General features: G+C 36.4%; 1 protein-coding gene across 16 annotated transcripts in view; it reads left to right on the top strand.

The window, feature by feature from the left end:
• LOC121816219 (uncharacterized) overlaps positions 1-18,808 on the top strand; it is a 761,897-nt gene that overhangs the window by 664,611 nt on the left and 78,478 nt on the right. For 3 of the 16 annotated variants that reach the window (XR_009600787.1, XR_009600795.1, XR_009600792.1), the window contains exon 4: positions 18,365-18,745. The exons of 11 other annotated variants lie outside the window; for them this stretch is intronic. The gene's annotated coding sequence lies outside the window, so the exon portion shown is untranslated. Of the gene's footprint in view, positions 1-17,644; positions 17,727-18,364; positions 18,746-18,808 lie in introns of those variants that run through there. 2 more of the 16 variants (XR_009600801.1, XR_006055696.2) reach the window with 1 other exon arrangement.

Raw genomic sequence — 18,808 nt, 5'->3', positions numbered from 1 at the left:
TGGGTTTAAAGTTGCACAATTAACATTCCATTCCAATGTGATAGCTTGATGCTTTTTCAAGTGGGGCAACAAAACTTTGAAGTGTTAAGTAGCCTGTTGGTAGTTGCACCATGAACATGGCAGAGACAAAATTAGAACTTCTTTTCTAAGTTTCAGTGTTTTTTTCATCTGCTTTTCTTTTATATATTAAATTCTCAAATTAGAAATGATATGGGCTTTTAAAATTAATTTAGCCTCTCAAAAACATTTGTCCTATGATATACTTAGCTTTTCTATGATTCATGTGCTTACTTTCAAAAGGTTAAAAATGCTAGAAATGTGAATGAAATAGGAATACAAATAAAATCCTCCAAACTGATAATTTTCTTGTTTTAATAAAATCCTCATGGGAGATTTGGTACAAACTTTGATGTTCGACAAACTGACTTTATTCCTTGGAATAGACATAATGGTGTTTTGCTAAACACTCTTTTATCTTGAAACTTGAGAACACCACATGGGAGAAAATAGAATATTTTGTTGATATTTCCTTCTTACATTAAAGCATTCAGTGACTATTCTCAAAGTCTACTAGATAAAGAAAAACTTTAAATTTAGCTGATTTTTTTTAGCTCACTAATGTGTAGTCAAATCAGATAAAAATAAGTGACAAAATAGTTGGGTAATGAACCAATGGAAAAATAACTGAATGAGTGAAATGAAACATAAGCAAAGGCTTTAAGGAAAATATATTAGATATTATGATTCTATGCTTGACATGTTGCAAAAATTTAAACAGAAATGGAAAAAATCTCTAGGCCACCAAAATTATTTAGTGATGCCTAAGTTACTCAGTTTTTTAAAATCATTGTAACTTTCTCACTTCTGCAATGTTACACAAAGGGAAGAAATTCAATAGGGAACAAGACACATGGAGAAAAGTATTGATTTCAACGCTATGTGTAACATCCACAAACTGGAACCTCCAGAGATTCTCAGCATTCTGAAACAGTTAAACACACTGTGGGACTTTCCCAAATGTAATTTTATACAGCTACTTAAATTATTAATTAGATGAATAGTAACATGCAATTAGGGAAGAGCATCAGCTTTGGGATTGAACAGACCTATGTTTGAATCCTTCTGCCATTTCCAAAATCCTCAGAATACGAAGGGATCTCTAGAATCTCTGTGCCCTCTTAGAAATTCTTCCTGACACGATATAGACCACCTGTGTGGTTGAATAGTGGGATCCAAATTCGTAAGTTTCCTTTGAGGCTTCCCTGGTGGTTCAGTGGTAGAGAATCACCTGCTAACATTCGATCCCTGATCTGGGAAGATCCCATGTATGGAACAACTAAACCCTTGCACATCTATTGAGACTGTCCTCTAGGGTCCAGGAGCCACAACTATTGTGCCCATGTGCTACACCTACTGTAGCCTGCACACCCTAGAGCCCACGCTCTGCAATATGAGAGGCCACTGCAAAGAGAAGGCTGAACATCGCAACAAAGAGTAGCCCCTGCCTGCAGCAACTAAAGGAAAGCCTGTGCAGCAATGAAGACACAACACAGCCAAAAATAAACAGAAATAGATTAATAAATATAATTATTAGTTTTTAAAAAGTGTGCTCTCAGAGAGGCCAATTTAATTTTGTCTGGTGCTGTGATAATACACAGAAAAAGAGAGATGAACCTCAGACTTAAAAAGGCAAGGATCAGATTTTCCTGGCTTGATAATGGATACATTACTTTCTTTGAACTTCAGATTTCCTGTCAATAAATGGCAAATAAGGATATCACTTATGGAGACACTGTGATGATAAAATGGCATGACTTGAACCAACATCAGACTACATAGGGTTTAGGTATTGAATGCATGGTAATTTATTGCCATTATCTTGGTGGGTCATTTTACTCATGAAAAAATATCCTATTGAAAAATATTTTAATTGTTCATTTTTGATCAAATAGCTTATTTTCAGTATAACATTAAAGACACTCTGTAACTGTTTCCTGATTCAATTGCTTGGCCATTTTTCTCAATAAAGCTCCTTGCAAAAGCAGCTTTCTAGCACTCTGACCTGGTCATTTCCCAAATGTTGTATGAATCCACCTTTAAGCCGTACCTTTCCCTCTGCCCTCAGACCTGATGTCTGTTCATTCTAACTGTGCCTTTTCCAACAGTCCTTTGTGTCCTTCAAGGCTCAATTCAAGTGGACTTGTTGGGTAGTCTCTCTCCCCTGTTTTCTTGCACAGTCTATTTAAAACAGCATGATTCCCACTTTCCATGCATTACGATTTTGTGTCAGACACTTCCACTACATATTAGCCTATTTTAGGAGAGAGATCTTATCTCTCCACATGCTATTCATTCTTTTAGCAACTTAATCACTTGTACACAGTGGATGCTCAGAAACTATGTGTCAAATTAAATTCAAAAGTGACTGAAGTGAAGTGAAAGTCACTCAGACTCTTTGTGACCCCCATGGACCGTAGCCCGCCAGGTTCCTCTGTCCATGGAACTTTCCAGGCAAGAATACTGGAGTAGGTAGCCATTCCTTCTCTAGGGGATCTTCCCAACCCAGGGATCGAACCCAGTCCTCTCACAATGCCGGTGGATTCCTTACTGTCTGAGCCATGGGGGAAGTTGTGGTGACTGAAAGCTCCAGAAATAAACCTTGTGTGACACTTATTGATGAGTAAGTGCCATTTGAAGTGCCCATTGGAGTGTGACTTTTCTAATTTTAACATATCAAAATTTCATTTCTGTGAGGTCAGTCCTATAAAGGCTAAATGTATTGGAATACTTGACCTGAGATCAATTTTTCCACTCTAATTTCACTTTATTTAAATTATACAGATCTAAGAAGTATAGGAGTATATAAAACTTACAGGTACAAATTAAACTGTGTATAATATTCTTTCTATTTAGGTGTATTCATGGACATAACCTTTATGTAATCTTCAAGCTCTATCCCTGGCTTGTTTTCAACAGTGTCTATAATATTGTGGGAAATTTTTACTACTTAAAAGTAGGGAAAGATAAGTGCATTCATTAACATGGCAATTTGGAAGACTTGTGAATCCTCTGGAAAGAAAATAGACTAGTGATTTCAAACATACTTTATAATTCTTTTTTTGAAGAGACAGAAATTTTAGATTTTTAAAACTGATTCACGGTGATATTAAGGGAAAGAAAAAGTGAAAAACATGATCCTTTTAAGGATCATCTTAAAAGAGTTTTAACTTCAGTCTAATTAAAATATTTTTTAGCAACCTGATCTTCACCCATTGATAGGTAATATCCATTAAGCCTCAAAAAAATAAAAGTTGCCCTTGTAGGTATTTGAATTCTTCATATCTTTACTAATCTAGGAACCATTTTTGTAAGGCGTTACTCTGAGTGATTGAAAAGATCAATTAAACTGCAAAATCTGATATATATATATATATATATAAAATATATAGATTTGTATGTATACATTATAGACACATGTAGTTCTTTTTTTCAAAGAATTTTACTCTAATGAACTGCCTATTCTTTCCTTATCTACAGTTTGGCTAATCTCTGGATAAAACATACTAAAATGGTTCATGATATCCATTTTCTTTTTTTTTTTTTTTAATTTAATTTTATTTTTTTTTAGATTTTATTTATTTTATTTATTTATTTATTTTTTTTTTCATGCATTCCCAAACATGAACCCCCTCCCACCTCCCTCCCCATAACATCTTTCTGGGTCATCCCCATGCACCAGCCCCAAGCATGCTGCATCCTGCGTCAGACATAGACTGGCGATTCAATTCACATGATAGTATACATGTTAGAATGTCATTCTCCCAAATCATCCCACCTCTCCTCTCCCTCTGAGTCCAAAAGTCCGTTATACACATCTGTGTCTCTTTCCCTGTCTTGCATACAGGGTCGTCATTGCCATCTTCCTAAATTCCATATATATGTGTTAGTATACTGTATTGGTGTTTTTCTTTCTGGCTTACTTCACTCTGTATAATCGGCTCCAGTTTCATCCATCTCATCAGAACTGATTCAAATGAATTCTTTTTAACGGCTGAGTAATACTCCATTGTGTATATGTACCACAGCTTTCTTATCCATTCATCTGCTGATGGACATCTAGGTTGTTTCCATGTCCTGGCTATTATAAACAGTGCTGCGATGAACATTTTCTAACAAAGTCAATATATATGATAATCCAATCAAAGAATCAAAATGTGTAATCATAAGCTTATGATTTTTAAATATCTTGATTACTTTCTTTTGGTGTTTCATACTGAATGACCCAACCCTGGTTAAAGAAGTGACTTTACTTGCCATAGTTTAACAGAGAAAACCCATCAAAATTTAAAACTATCAAGGTCAGAGTAAGCTCTCAAAAATCTTTATTCTTGATCATATGCAGTAGTGAACTTAAACTTTAAAGATAAATCCATCAGTATTTTGCAAGTTCCAGTTCTCTTTTATCAGAACTGGAGAAGGACTCATTTAAGTAATTACATGAACATTTGTGTGCACAGTCATGTTTAACTCTTTGCAGCCACATGGTCTATAGCCCATAGGGTTCCTCTGTCCATGAGATTTTCCAGGCCAGAATACTGGAGCTGATTGATACTTCTTCCTCTAAGGGATCTCCCCAATCCAGGGATCAAACCTGAATCTCCTGCGTTGGCAGGAAGATTCTTTACCACCGAGCCACCTGGGAAGCTCCTTAAGTACATATTTTTCTTCAAGTAGAAAAAAAGACAAACTGATTCACATGTAACCCTAACTTGGAAGTGTTATTTGATTTAGGAAGAGTCTAGAATGTGTTAAGAATCTCACCTTATTTTATGAGTCCTTTCTCTGTTTCACTTCATGTTGCTTCTCCAGCCCCTACCCTCCACCCCTGCATTCTCCTCATGTTCATCTTTATGCAACAAATTAGGACTTCTCGCTCCATCCTGAATATGTATTTTTATTACTTTCTACATTGCCAAGTTCCAAACCATTTTTAAATATATGGAGGCATGCATGCTCAGTCTCTACAGTAATGTCCAACTCTTTATGACTCCATGAACTGTAGCCTGCAAGGCTCCTCTGTCCATAAGATTTCCAGGCACGACTACAAGAGTGAGTTGCCATGCCCTCCTCTGGGAGATCTTCCTGACCCAGGGATTGAATCTGTGTCTCTTGTGTCATCTACATTAGAGGTAAATTCTTTACCCACTGTGCCACCTGGGAAGCCCTTTTAAATATATAATAATCTACTATTCCCCTGTGGAGACTGGATGATACTTGTATACCACCACTACAAATGAAACATACATAAAGCATATAAGCAGACAACTAGTATAAATAAATGCTGCCTTGATGATCAAAATTAATTATTAGGACCTAGAAGCCTTTATTGGAGAAGGCAATGGCAACCCACTCCAGTACTCTTGCCTGGAAAATCCCATGGATGGCGGCACCTGGTAGGCTGCAGTCCATGGGGTCGCTAGGAGTCGGACACGTCTGAGCGACTTCACTTTCACTTTTCACTTTCATGCATTGGAGAAGGAAATGGCAACCCACTCCAGTGTTCTTGCCTGGAGAATCCCAGGGACAGGGGGAGCCTTGTGGGCTGCCATCCATGGGTCACACAGAGTTGGACACGACTGAAGCAACATAGCAACATAGCAGAAGCCTTTATTAAACAAAAATTGCAGTTGTTAAGCTAGTTCAGTGACAATTACATTTAAGCACATACTTTTAAAATTTATGCTGTTACTCAATACATAACCCAAAGAAATTAAAACTCTTATCATCTTACAAGTTTTATGGGATATGCCTAATAAAGTATTTGGAATATTGATGAAACATCATGTCTTATTAGCATTTGAAAAGAATCAAGCTAATATTAACAATTAAATAATCCTTTAATATAGTTAAGAGCAAAAATCACAAATACACGTGAAATATTTGCCTTTTTAAGAACACTTTCCTCAGTCTACCAGCTCAACACTAGATGAGAAATCCATTCTTAGTTCGTGAGGATGAATTAGGACTGACACACATTTTTAGACTTCAACAACTTAGAATAACACAGATATAGTATTTTCCGTAAAGTTTTCATAGCCTGTGTTGCACAGATCAAATATTAAAAGTTTATTTTATAACTGAAATGCCAAATAAATTATGAGAAAAAGGGTAAAAACTTGAACTTCAATAATGCTTAGTTTAAGTAAGAAACTAATTGCTTTCCATTACTTTGTAATACTTAAAGGTAAACTTCATGTTTTTAAATAACTTATTATTTATGAAATTTAGTGTTTAGCTGGGCATGTTTCAAGATATTATCAGTTGGAGAACACCTAAGATAAATTACTTTTAATAAGGACCCACCCCTCCTTTTTTAATCTCAGCTGAAACTGTCATTTTTGTTTGTTTGCCATGGAAAAGTATTTGTGGAACAATTTGTGATGCTATTGTCACAGGTGATTTTCTATGGTATGTGTATTTATATAAATACATCATATGTTACATGTGTCTTTAAAGTATAATGAAAGTGAAAGTCACTCAGTCATGTTCAGCTCTTTGCGACCCCATGGACTTCTATAGTCCATGGAATTCTCCAGGCCAGAATACTGGAGTGGGTAGCTTTTCCCTTTCCCAGGGGATCTTTCCCACCCAGGTATTGAACCCAAGTCTTCCGCATTGCAGGTGGATTCTTTACCAGCTGAGCTACAAGGGAAGCTCAAGAATATTGGAGTGGGTAGCCTATCCCTTCTCCAGTGGATCTTCCCAAGCCAGGAATCTCCTGCATTGCAGGCAGATTCCTTACTGCATGTGAATAAATATATAGACATCATAGGGTCACAGGACTCTGGAATACATATGAATTCAAATAAGAAAAATATTTATAAATAGCACTGAAAACTTTAGTCATGTGGATTTCCTTATGAAGCATGTTTTAATATTCAATAGAGAACAGTGTGGGAGTTGCCTAATTTCAGTTCTATTTTAAAACAATGGGAAATTTAACTGGATGCTTAATTTTAAATGACATATTCATAAAATTAAGCTACATCCATTCAACAGTTTTTCCAGTCAAGTTAACTTTCCCTCTGCTCACCAAGAATATTATTTAGTAGACTCTGATTATTTCTGAAGAGGTTGGTTCTTATCTGATAAACAGATTGATTTTTAGTGGTGTTTACCCCCAAAGTGAAAGAAAATTGGGGATTTTATATTTCAGGTTGGCTAAGAAGATATACATAGGGACTTTTGAATTACCTACAAAAGTGTGGACCTTTGAGTTGTAAAGGACTTTAGATCTTAATTCTACAGGAGATCTAAAAAGGTGAAGTGCTTCCTGTATATCCCACAGTCAGTTAATAACAAAGATAGTAAAGTGGGGAGATTGCCTACCTTTTGTAGGTGCAATTTTATATTACCCTGAACTTCTTAGAGGTAATGCTAAGGACTCTGAAAATTTCATTATTTATTAAATCACATTTGGAACTCTTCCAGAGTATTTTTCCATAGCTTCTGTACACAGTGAATGACACGTGTTTACATTGTGAATGAACTTAAACACCTTAATGTGAAAAAAATAGTCAACCCCATGGACCAGGAGCGCACCAGGCTCCTCTGTCCATGGACTTCTTCAGGCAAGAAAACTGGAATGGGTAGCCATTCCCTTCTCCAGGGGATTTTCCCAACCCAGGTATCAAACATGTGTCTCCCTATGTGAGCACCATCTGTCATCCAGTACAGGGAAAGTATACCTTAGAACTGTTTATTTCCACCCCACTCATTTTATTTAGAGCTACAACTCATAAGGAATTTACTGATTTTTGATTCAGTGTAATTGAAATAGTCACACATTTGAATAAGAAGGCTAAATAATGAAAATAACATATCCTGCATATTGATTTAACTAAGGAGGGAAAATAAAGTTTATTTGTGATTTGTTTATGTGTGGAGAAGACTTTTGAGAGTCCCTAAGAACTGCAAGGAGATCCAACCAGTCCATCCTAAGGGAGATCAGTCCTGAGTGTTCATTGAAAGGACTCATGTTGAAGCTGAAACTCCAATATTTTGGCCACCTGATGCGAAGAACTGACTCAGTTGAAAATACCCTGATGCTGGAAAAGATTGAAGATGGGAGGAGAAGGGGACGACAGAGAATGAGATGGTTGGATGGCATCCCTGACTCAATGGACATGAGTTTGAGTAGACTCCGGGAGTTGGTGATGGACAGGGAGGCTTGGAATGCTGCAGTCCATGGGGTCACAAAGAGTCTGAACTGAACTAAAATATGTATGTTTAAGCACAACAAAAGCTAGATTGAGAATTTGCAAGATAGTTACATTTATTTTCCCAAGAATATCTTTTTGATGGCTTTAGTGAAGAAAATGACACATTTGAATCAATCTATTGTGCATAGTTTAAAATGCCAAGAATACATTTATTCTTCTGGGTTTTTACTTGCTTAAATTTATCTGACTTTTATGAAGGCTCTTTACCTCAAGGATTGGCTGCATCGTATTTTATTTTGGGGACAAACATCTTAAGGCTTCTCTGGTGGTTCAAACAGTAAAGAATCCATTTACCAATGCAGGAGACCTGGGTTCAGTCCCTGGGTTGGGAAGATCCCCTGGAGAAGAGAATGGCTACCCGATGCAGCAGTCTTGCCTGGAGAATCCCATGGACAGAGGAGCCTGGTGGGCTACGGTTCATGGGGCGCAAAGTGTTGAACACTACTGAGTGACTAACTCTTAAGTTTTATCCTGTGTGTAGTTATATGCTTCCAGGGTAGAGCAAAGGGGCTGCTGTTCTGGGGTTTCTCTTCTTCTAGTAGCAGAATCACCCCCCTGCAGTACTGCATGGGGAACTTTCCTAACCCACATTTGTTTCTCCCAGGACTCTGGCTCCTTAGGGATTTGGCTGCCTAGCTCGGTGGAAGTATTCCAGCTCTGCTTTCTTTCGGATAGTATTTCTCCTTCATTTTATCTAAATAGAGGATTCTATTAGCTAAACATGATTAAATTTGAGATATGAGTAGGCACATGCTGGTGTCTGGTTTTGTTACAGTTTTTTATGGTCGATGTTTCTGCATGTAACATAATGTTTTAATGTGACCATCTTTAGTAGCTACAACTCCTAGGAAGAAGTTTGGAAGAACCCTAAGCAAGTTGAAGAAAAAACAAAAAACAGGCATTTAAGTTTTTAATTCAATTAGTAACTCATAAAATCCACTGATGAGGATGCAAATAGCCTTTATAAGCATTAATCTCATGAAATGAACATTTTGTAAAAGTGAATGTGGAGCTTTTAGATCCGTAGGCAAATCTTCACTGTTGGTTGAATTTATTTCAAGAGCTTTTCTGGTCACCTTTGAACCTCGATGATTTCTCCAGATGTACAGAAGTGAACAATGTAAAAATCTTGCTGTTTCAGCACAACTGATTCCAGCTGGCTGGGAACTGGATCTGCAAGTCATTGGTTACAGCTGTGTTTCGATTTATGTGATGGTTGAAAAAATAAATTACCCGATTAGATGGCTAGAAAGAGGACTCTTTGTTTAGCCCTTGTGTGGGGGCTGAAAGTGTTTATGGTGCTGTTTTCTACACAGTCTTTGCAAAGTAAGCTGGACAAATAGACTTATTCAATGCTCCTAAGAAATGTTGCATATTCAGCTTTAATTCTTTGCTAAAGAAACTTTTTTTAATATAATGCTGTCTTCCAGCAAATGTTTTAAAGGTCTAGCTTTTAAGAAAAGCAGTAAGTTTTCTGTCCTACTGAGCACTGAATTTAGTCATTGAAAAGCCATTTCCTTTTGTTTAACATGTACTTTAAAACATGTCTTCGATAGGCATATGAATTAAAGTATGCTTCTCTTATACTCAAAGCTTTATAATAGCAAAGTATTTGAACATAAATCCGAATTTAACCTTTTTCTTTAATGGCTTATGGCTCATGAAGCACAAAATAAAATTAAACTAACTAAATAAAGAAATATAATCACATATTACTGCAAAAAAATGACATGTCTGTGAGGTTGAATCTGTGACTATTTTTGTTGTTATTTAAGTAAATTTTTATAGGTAAGCGTTGGAAGAATATTAAATAACATAACTTTTCAGGTTCTGGGCTTCCTTGGTAGCTCAGCAGTAAACAATTTACCTGCAATTCAGGAGACAGGGGTTCAATCTTTGGGGCAGGAAGATCCCCTGGAGAAGGAAATGGTAACCCACTCCAGTATTCTTGCGTGGGAAATCCCATGGACAGAGGGGCCTGATGGGCTAGAATCCATGGAGTTGCAAAGAGTGGAACATGACTGAGCAACTCAACAACAACAGCAACAAATTTTTCAGGTTATCAAAAGTCAAAATGCTAGTAACTATTGGCGATTTATTAGAGTAGTATCCTTCCAAGATAATGTAAGGTTGTATGAATTATTCTTAATTATATTCCAAGCTAGTTTTTTTTTACTAAAGATTTTGGAAAAAATGTAAATGGACAGAATTTTCAAGTGAACTTGAAAATGAGACCAAGCAGTTGATCAGGTGTTATAATGTACAGCAGAGTCATAGTAATTCAGTGTGGGGAATGTATCATTTTTTTTTACCACAATTATTCTTTATCCCTTTCCTTTCTTAGATTGAGATGTGTATTATAGAATTTAAGTGATGCAGAATGTATAATCATAATGTATCCAAAAGGAAACAAAGGTGGGATTGATCTGTTTTCACCGGCAGATGGTTATGCTGAGTCAGGCTATTTCTCTGATCCATGGAAGTATACCCTCTACCCCTTAACAAATCAATGCAATTGCTTGGGAAGTATGGGAACAAAACATGAGAATGTAGGATACATTTGAATGTTCACAATTCAGAAGTACTTAAATGATATTTATAATGCTTTAAGTATTTTCTTCTCCACCCATATAATGGAAGCTTCTTCATCCTACATTGAATACTTGTATAATAAGGTTCAAGGGTAAGTTACAGTGGCATTCTTCATGAAAGAATATGTTGTGAAAAGTTAAAAAGTGTCTCTTTATAGTTATACTTCTAAAAGTGTATGCTTCTGAAAGTTAACCGGGAAACAATATTTATCACTGAAGCTCAGAGATAGCAAAGTGAAAATTCAGTCTTAAAAAAATGTCTTTGATTGTTTGATATTAACTTTCAAAACTACACAGTGTTATAATAGGGAAAATCAGGAAATGAAATAAAGGGATCTATAAAGAGAGAATATTTTATTTAATTGATCCTATTATTTGTATTCCATTCCTACCTATCATAGTCAATGGATAAAGTTTAATCTTTCCTTTCTGTTAAAAAAAACTTATAAAATTAGCATATTTTCATAATATAAATAACTAGAAATCTATAATAAAAATGATTATGAGCAAACAAAATAATAACTATCCATTAATAACTTCACTGAAATTAAGCAGTATTCTAAATGAGTATTTTTAATAAATCAAAAAAGATGTTTTTAGAGTTTTGATAAGAGAATTTTAAACCTATGATTCGCCTGTTTTTCTGATATCTATTTTCCCCCCAGAATTTCTAAATCCACTTAAGGCAGTTTTATAAACTGACATATTTTAGCTTGAATGGTAAATGTATTTTTAAAGCTAAAATATGTCTATTCAACTAGTCCTAGATTTTTTTACCTCCATGTAGGCTAATTTTTGTAAATAAGTTATCTGAGGAGACTAAGTTCATCTCCTTAATGCATGTACCATAACATGTGTATATATTTTTCTAAAACTTGGGAAATTATTACATCTGTAGTTCTACAATAAAAATATTTCATATGTTGTTTCAAATCAATGATGATTTAAATGTAAACAGGGTAATCCACATAAAAAATCTAATATAACACTTTAATATTGCCATATCACATGGCTAGCATGAAAGGATACACTTTTGAGACTGAATTATTAGATGAGGTATCACAAGGACGTATGAAGAGGATTTATCATTAGTCTTTCTGAATGAATGCTACTGGATGGTACCATGAAGATTAAATGACACAATTATGCATACAAATATCTAAATGGAAGGTATCAGTGATCACACGTGTTTCCAACTTTACTCCCTTTCATTGCACAAAATTTTAGCACTGAATTACACCTTGGTGTTTAACCTAGTCATCCAACCTAATTTTAATAACAAGAGAACTAAGGTTCCAAGAGTTAACTGACTCATCCAAGACCATAAATTTTATCATTTACCAAACTGGCATCAGAACTAGTTACCTGACTGTAAGATGACTTCTCACTTCATTTGAAAGTGTTGTATACAGAACATAAGGAAAATAATACAGTTGGCTCTCCAAATCTGTGTTTCCTGAACCCACGGATTCAAATATTCAAAAATATTCCACCCCCCTCCAAATCCCAGAAGGTTCTAAAGAGAAAAACTTGGAATTGCTGCATTCTGGCAACTATTTACATAGTATTTACATTGTATTAGGTATTAGAAGTGATTACTTAAAACATATGGAAGGACATATGTAAGTTATATGTAAATACTACACTACAGGATTGTATATAATGGGCTTGAGCATCCCTTACATAAAGATTTTGGTATTCCCTGGGGGTTCTGAAACCAAGCCCCCACAGAATCTGAAGGATGCCTATATTTTTATAGTATGTTAGCTAAAACATAAGTTATTTTTTCTCTTTAGCTATAGTCTTCATGCTCTAAGTATAACAGTAATTCTGAAGTCATTTGATATCATTTCCACATAATGTCCCATCTAAAAAAGTCAAAATTAATTTCTTACTTCTCTGTTAGGAAGCATGTCAACACAGCAGAATTAGTCATGTATTGTTTGAATGTATAATCCTGCTATCTTTTGAAAACTACTCTTCTGGATTTCAAGATAATTTAGCACGGCATAACTTTTTCTGTGGTCCCCAAATTGCCCCTCATTATCATACTGTACCTTTTTCCTGAAAGAGAAACCCTCGACCAGCACCCTCAAGACTTATTTGTTCATGCGTGGCTCTACGAAAGTTGCTGTCTTTGTCACTTTCCCCTCAAGACCTCCCTCAAGTTCATGTTCTTGCTCTAATTACCCCTGTTTCAGACTTGATCTCCTCTTTTCTGTCTAGTGTGGCTTTGAATGTGGTCCCCTTGTGGCTATTGATGACAGACTGGATTGGCAAGTGGGTTATACACCTGAGGAAAGCAAGGGGAATGAGGGGAAGAGGAGAGCAAAATGGGGAGAAGGTGGGAGAAAGGGAGAGAGAGGCTGCAGTGTTACAATCATGTACATTTTCTAAATAGAAGAGTAAATATTAGACTTCACATGCCGGGGTCTAAAGGATCATCCTTGAAAGGAAGTGAGACCTGTCTGATTATTTTTCCATGTCAGTTGTGATGCTCTGTACTTACATATCAAAAGAGAAAGAAAAAGTAACTTTAGGTTGACAAATAAGCCTTTTGCATTCCAGTCTGAACATGTCTGAGTTAAACACTGAGTCATCCCCTAGTCCAAATACTAAAACACTAAAAGAAAAGATGTCAAGTTTTTTCCTTGTTGAAAACCAGCTGCATCATTCACCAGGAAATTTTTAAAGTAATAATTTGTATGTTTTACTTTATTTTCATTTTGCATAAGATGATTAGCTCCAGAATCTGACTGATAGCCCAGAATTATCTTGACAAGGTCTACATGCACACCAGTACACACCTGTTTCTCCCCGATTCGTGTTTCATTTAGTAGAAAATTCCCAACCAGGTCATCCTAGTTCACTGGCATCTGACTGTTGTCTCCCCTGCCCTTTAATTGTTCCTATCTCTTTAAAAAAAAAAAGAAAGAAAGAAAGAAAGAAAACAGAATAACCATAGTTGTTACTGCTCTTAACTGCAATTCCTCCCTTAACAGAACTTTAAAAATTGCTTTTTTTTCTGTTTTGCTACTCATGCTACTATTACAGCCCTTCTTTATTGGAAACAGAGATATGTAATATACGTTGTTTGGCACTAAAAAGAGCACGACTCTCATTTCTGGAAAGGTTAGACAAATAAGCATCTGTCAAATATGTTCAGAGACTTTAGCTGGAGTATATTTTTGTGTGTTCTCATGGTTTTGTTGTCAGTTATCTTAAAGTTCACTTCTTACACCCCTTCCCCTTCAGTAATCTTTCATATTTTAAGCTATTAGTAAATAAAAATATTAGATGCTCTGTAGTCAAAGGAAATTCTCATATTTTAGATCTTCAGATAAATCCGTATACATTCATCCTCTTAAAATAGACCAGAATGAAGGTATTGGGACCCAGTGATCAGTTAATGCTATAAACTTTTCACAAGGACACTTTAAGTTAGCACTATATAATAAAACTTTCTGCAGGGTTGGAAATGTTTTATAGCTGTGTTGTTCCAGAATGGTAACCACGAGCCACATGTGCTGTTTTACATTTGAAATATGGCTCGGGCAACAGAGGAATTGAATTTTTACCTTATTTAATTCTAATTTTCATAACTACCTGTGGCTGGTTTGTTAGAAAGTGTAGGTTAAATAAAATGAAGAAAATATGCAAGTGATAAAAAAAATGTAATCTATACATCCATGTATTTTGAGTCCAAATTTGAACTGTAGATCATTGTCCATCCTCCATCTTCCCTGGCCTAAACCTCATCAGTGTTTTTAAATATATTTCCCACAATAACAATGAGTTCAAATGGCCTTTCTGAGAAAAGATTTTTTGTAAGGTAGGAGGCAGGTTATATTAAAATATTTCAGAGCAGTGACTGTTACTTTTAACTTAATAAATCATTTGATATACATCCAGATCTATCGTGGTTTTTTTTTTTAAGTTAACAGAACACATATAAAAATAGTTAATCTAGGAAAACCATACTTGCATTGCTTGATCAAATTAAATACAAAACAGAAGGAAATTTTTACTTTGTAAATAGTTTAGCCATAGTCATACTCTCATTTACAGATGTTTTAGTATTGATGAATGGAAGTTTAGAATAAGAAGAGACCTTAAATCCATGTCTATGACAGTCATAGTTGAACTGATTGATTATATTGTCTTTCAAACAAATATTGATTGAATCATGTCTGCATTCCCATTGGTCCAATGGTGGTCTTGACAGAAGCCTAGGCACTTGAAACTGTCTCAGTCCTATCTGGATATTAATATTTTAAATGCATGGCCATTTATAATTATTATTTTTCTTCAAACCTTTATTCTTGATTTTCTAATTCACTTGATTAATATTTTATGCCTTCTGTAAAGTTAAGTAGCATGTGTATCTGTATGTAATAAACAAAGAAAGCATGGGATAGGAAAAGAAGTTGCCTTTGCATCTGTTTCTGATTCGCAGAGCTAGGAGTGAGGTGTTTATGCAGGCAGTCCACAGAGCTAAGATATCAGTCGGCAGTTTGCTGTAAGCACATGTTCAATTATTAAAATAGTCGACATTTTATGTCTGATAGCCATAGCGAGGTCACGACATTAATTTATCCAGAGTATTGTGGGCAACTGTCTAGAGAAAAAATAGCATAAAAGACACTGATGATGCTGGAGAGAGACAGAAAAAGAAAAAGAAAGATGGATCAGAGCAAAGAGACTCTAAGAGATGACCAATTTAATACACACAGGTAGAACAGGAGGGCTGAAGTCAGCAGGCGTCTCACTGTTACCAACAGTAACTATTTTAAGCTGTGCTGTGCATGTGTTGATTTCTGTTATGGGTTTTCATTAGATTCTAAGCTTTGGTTAGACTCTATTCTAGTCCTTGGTTTCTGAAATCTAATATTGCATTTGTTGTTTCAGTGCTCAGTGATTCTTTGCTCTTTCTTCTCTGTCCCTTTCTTCCCCTTCTCCATTCCCCTCCCTCTTCCTATTTCTTCGTTTCCTTTTCTTCCCACCTCATATTCTTTCCCTTCCTGCCTTTCTCTCTCCGGTGAGAGTGTGTACTTAATACCATGCCTCCTCCCGGTGACCACTTCGTTCTTTATTTGCGTTTTTTGGGTTTGCACTTGAATTTTTCCTTTTTTTCTGTTCTTTTTCTTTCAAATCAGAAGCCTGTAGGAGCAGCTTATAGAGGTACATATCCTACTGCAGATGCTTCTTTCTGAGTTATGTGATGTTTTTTTTGGAACCTCTGCAAATGATCGTCCTTCATGTTTGTTGCCACAGATCTATTGCCAAACTGCTACCTTAGTTGGTCCTGCAGTGCTGCAGTGCATGCTGGGATCTGTCTGTGTGAGTAAACCGAAATCTCTCCACCACCAGACAGCGTTAGAGTTGGCTTGAGAGCTGCCTTACTTTTCTTCCCTTTGTGTGTTTCTTGTGTGCTGCAGAGTCACCGATGGCTAGCTCTGTCTGGCAAGTAATTCAGAAATATCGCTCATGTAGAAAGAAAAGGTAGGCTGTTTACTGCATTCTATCATTAAAGGGAACAACTGAAGAACAAAGGAACTGGAAAAATACCTATATACAGCTTTTTAAGTTATGAAACGCTGTAGCACAAACACGACCATTCAGCCAGACTTTTACTTCCTTTTGTAACAATGCACAGAGTAGATTGTTTTCACATCTGTACACAAATCCATATTTTCTGTAAACATATTTAATTTTTAATATTTGTAGTCTGCACACATTTCTTAGTCTCCAAGACTTTCACATATTCATCAACACGGCTATGTATTATTATTTTTTGAAAGTTCTTAAATCAAAAAAGTGAAATATATACCAACATCCTTTTGGTTGATTTCATTCCAGTAAGTTAGGGTTTCAACACAGTTTAAATCATATTGATGATTCAGATACTGGCAGATCTTGTAATTCCTATGAAATGAGAGCACAGCTAATAAAAATACTAAGCAATTATTTTTGTTAAAATCATAGCTTTTTTCATCATGCAATAGAAATGATTGATCCTGAAAGAACCACCTCACTCATCTGTCTCTTGGGCTGTTTGGGGGCTTCATATATAGAAGTGGAAAAGCTCCTTTTGCTCTTTCGTCAGCCGGGGAGGCAGAATGGGGGTTGGTGGGGGGTGGTTGTGGAATAAGGCGTTGAATAAACTCCAGGGCTGCTAGAGAATTGCTGGCATTATTTCTCTATCACGTGTGAGCCTGGCTGCCTGCTTCCTGAGGTAGTGAATCCAGGATAAGACTGTGTCGGAGCCTGTTTCCACAACTGTATTTGGAAATCTGTCTTATTGATTTGGGGGTGGGGGGTGGAGAAGGGGTGGGGATCGGAGTGTGAGGTGAGGGGAGGACCAACTGACTACTGGCTCACTGAAGCACAAGACAGTTTCTTCCGGAAAGATGTCAAACAACTCAGACATAGCCACAGAGGAAGTAGAAAGGTGGAAAAATAAGGAGACCCTGGAAGAAATGAAGGCTTTGGGGCTTTTCCTTTTTACTCCTTTTCTTTCTTTCCTTCTTTCTTTTTTCCCCCCCATCATCTGACCTGCAAAGGCTAGAGTGACAGCGTCATGCAAATACTGCAGTCCCGCAGGTCTGGGAGAGGGTGGATGCTAGACTGTGAGTTAATGTTAATGATGAGCGCAGTGAAAATACCAGCCGCTGCCACCCCCTGCACACAGAAGCGCTCTGAGTCAGCATCAGATGCTTTGCCTCGCCTCTCGCTGGGTGTCTGTATGCCTGTGCGCGCGCGTGCTCGCTCGGGCATCCGTGTCTAGCCGAAGGGAGGGGGTGGCGTGTGAGTGCGTGGAGGGTAAAAGCCAGTCAGTCAGTGAGAAGCAAAGGTACGTTGGAGAGCAACTAAAATCTGACTGATTTCCATCTTTGGAGCATCAGATGTATTCCCTAAGGAGGATGGGTCTCCGTGATGGGGGTGGTATAATTATGTTAATGTCATATTTATGGAGGGGTGAGATTTTTCATTCTAATAATTGGTTGAATGCTATGGTCAAAAATTGTAAAGCCATATTCAGTTTTAAGGAAAAGCATGGACTTATATCTAAGGACTGTTTTATTATTCTTTTTTTCTTTTTTTCATTTTTCTGCTTTTTGTGAGTGGTGCTTTTTTGTTTTATTTTTTAAAAAAACTATTTACTATTTTAAACCATAACTGATTCTGTATGGAAAATCAAACGATAAACAAAAAGAGATCTTATATAATGATGCATTACATCATGGAGCAGAATATTTAAAGTCTTACAAGGCAAAGTAAAGATCTGGACAGAGCGTGGGGGCTGGTGGTTGGAAAGGGGTGTGGTACTAGGGTGGAGGAGGGGGGCCAGTTAGCAAATATTTTGTGCAGTATAGCTTTCCTTGCAGCTTACTTGGAAATGGATGATTCACCTGTTTTACAGGAAAACATTCTAATTCTTTCCGTTTTTGTTTTTGTTTTTTTTTTTTTCCTCCTCTTTTCCCTTTTAAGATCAACCACTTCAGAAGAACCAGATTCCACTTCTGTGGCCAGGACTTTTATGTTATGGCTGGTCTGATTGTTTTACCCTGCGTTCTATGCTTCTAAACCTTGGATCATTCCTAAAGTACAAATTCTGTTCTCGAACCACAAACAAGGATAAAAGATCGGAAGAAATTCAGTGAATATCCAGGGTTGGAATTGTGTATTTTCAGAAGTGTTGAGCTTTATAATGCAATTATTTAAAGATAGAGTCTTTTATTTTCTTATGTTGCCAGCATTTTAAGTTACGTGTTTATTAAGTGGCACTGATCAAATAACTACAGAGTATGCATGGAAATATTGGCTGTCTGAATAGTTTGGAGATTCAAAGAGAAATAGCAAGCTGCAGAGGTACTAAATTATGACATGCAAAAAAGTTTTTGTTTTATTCTTAACTGCAACAGTGTGTGTGTG

This window comes from Ovis aries, chromosome 1 (assembly GCF_016772045.2).
Source record: "Ovis aries strain OAR_USU_Benz2616 breed Rambouillet chromosome 1, ARS-UI_Ramb_v3.0, whole genome shotgun sequence".
NCBI classification, from domain to species: Eukaryota; Metazoa; Chordata; class Mammalia; order Artiodactyla; family Bovidae; genus Ovis; species Ovis aries.
The sequence above is the reverse complement of the archived record's forward strand: the minus strand, read 5'-3'. Positions and strand labels throughout refer to the sequence as shown.